The sequence below is a fragment of the Denticeps clupeoides genome, chromosome 19, assembly GCF_900700375.1.
Source record: "Denticeps clupeoides chromosome 19, fDenClu1.1, whole genome shotgun sequence".
Classification (NCBI taxonomy): domain Eukaryota; kingdom Metazoa; phylum Chordata; class Actinopteri; order Clupeiformes; family Denticipitidae; genus Denticeps; species Denticeps clupeoides.
Genome location: NC_041725.1, coordinates 14,194,419 through 14,196,588, shown reverse-complemented (window position 1 = coordinate 14,196,588; position 2,170 = coordinate 14,194,419). Strand labels below are relative to the sequence as shown.

The 2,170-nt window shown below is 46.8% G+C and overlaps 1 pseudogene; it reads right to left on the bottom strand.

Moving 5' to 3' along the window:
* Positions 1–1,813: 1,813 nt before the first annotated feature.
* LOC114769824 (uncharacterized) lies at positions 1,814–1,932 on the bottom strand (annotated as a pseudogene).
* Between the last annotated feature and the right edge of the window lie 238 nt (positions 1,933–2,170).

Below are 2,170 nucleotides of genomic sequence, written 5' to 3'. Positions count from 1 at the left end.
ATTCAGAGAGAGATTGTTGTCTCCGCACCACGTGGCCAGGCGGCTCACCTCACTTCTGTAGTTAGACTCATCCCTGTTATTAATGAGACCCACCACAGTCGTGTCATCCGCAAACTTGATGAAGAGGTTGGAGCAGTGTGACGGAGTGCAGTCATGGGTCAGCAGAGTGAAGAGAAGGGGGCTCAGCACACATCCCTGAGGGGCCCCCGTGTTTAGAACGATGGTGCTGGATGTGTTACTGCCAACCCCTACTGCTTGTGGTCTTCCTGTGAGGAAGTCCAACAGCCAGTTACACAGTGAGGTGTTGAGCCCCAGCTGGATCAGTTTTTGTGTGAGCTGTTGGGGGATTCTAGTGTTAAATGCTGAAGTGAAGTCTATGAACAGCATTCGGACATATGAGTCTTTTTTGTCCAGATGTGTGAGTGCTGAGTGGAGTGCAGTGGAGATGGCATCATCGGTCGAGTGGTTGGGCCGATATGCAAACTGGAAGGGGTCCAGTGAGGGGGGAAGGACAGACTTAATGTGCTTCATGACTAGCCGTTCAAAGCACTTCATGAGGATGGGGGTAAGTGCAATTGGACGGTAGTCATTAAAGCAGGAAGGAGATTACTTTTTTTGGCACTGGAATGATTGTGGTTTCTTTGAAACAGGTGGGGACGACAGCCTGGGAGAGTGAGATGTTAAAGATGTCTGTGAAGACATCAGTGAGTTCCACTCTGCACGACCAGGAATGTTGTCAGGACCCGGAGCTTTGCGAGCGTTGATCCTGCTGAGGGATCTCCTCACACTGTCCGGGGACAGAGTCAACACCTGGTCACCAGGAGGGGGGGGGGGGTTAAAAACAGGCTAATAAACAATTTATACAGTCTAGCCTTTAACAACACTACCCTCTCCATTAGTAACGCTGCAGTAGCTAGTGAAATCTCCAGTTCTCTGTTCATTTACTGTCATTTGTTGCGATCTCATCACTAACTCACTCTTCTCTTTTCTCTATCTGTCACCATCCACGCCACTGAAAGTTGCCTGGTTCGAAGTGATTACATGACATGGCCAACCTCCATGTACTGTCCTACTTAGCCCTCTGTTGATCCCGTCTGGTTGTCACCTGTTGGGACTCTAACACACTACATGGATGCTAATTTGTTATACACAATTGGACCGCAATAACCTTCATATGCATTAATTATCCAAACACAATGTTTAACGCAACCAAGAAGTTGTCAAAAAAACATTTGTCCTCATTTTCATTTCATCCAATCATGAGCAATTGAAATGCTTCCCACGTTTTGAACCCATGTTGGTCAGTGGAGTTACTTTTTTACGGTAGGGGTGGGAAAGATTTGGGTGATGACATAAGGTGAGAAATTCCAGGTGAGAAAACAGAATGGCCAAAGCACTTTTTATACATATCACCAATTCTATCCACTGCAGGACCATAGACAAGCTAGGGGAACTCGTATTAATGTTGAATAATCAAAGTAAAACTTTCATGTTTAAAGATCGATAGTAGTGAAATAATTCACCAGACTGTCTGCATAACTACAGGAGAACCTTGCGTATGTCTCTGTCTCTGCTCTCATTAATCTCAAATGAAAAGTTAAATTGAAGTGATTTTCATTGTGATACACTGCAGCACAGCACACGGTGACACAACGAAGTGTGTCCTCTGCTTTTAACCATCACCGTTAGTTAGCAGTGGGGGGCCATGCCAGGCGCCTGGGGAGCAGTGCGTGGGGACGGTGCTTTTCTCAGTGGCACCATGGTGGCTCGGTATTCGAACCGTCAACCTTGTGATTACCATTGCCCCTTTAAAGGCATAAAGCACCTGGTATTCCGACGCAGTCTCCCATCCAAGTACTAACCAGGCCCGAGCCTACCTATCTTACGAGATTGGAAGAGATCGTGTGTTCTCAGGGTGGTATGGCCGTAAGCATACGTATGCAAAATACGTGAGCTTCCTTTTTATTTCTGATGTCTTCGCTCAACGCTTGCAATGTTTACCCTTCTCCCACTTAGTGTGGAGAGCTGCCCACTAATCCTTACAGCCATGCAGCCACATGGCTTTTTAAAACGAGCTTCCCAGGGGCAGGCCATTGAGAAAGCTCAGCGAAAAGAGCGTCAAGTGATGCGGATTTTGTAAAGACATGCCGTGTCAGAGTTGTTCTGTACA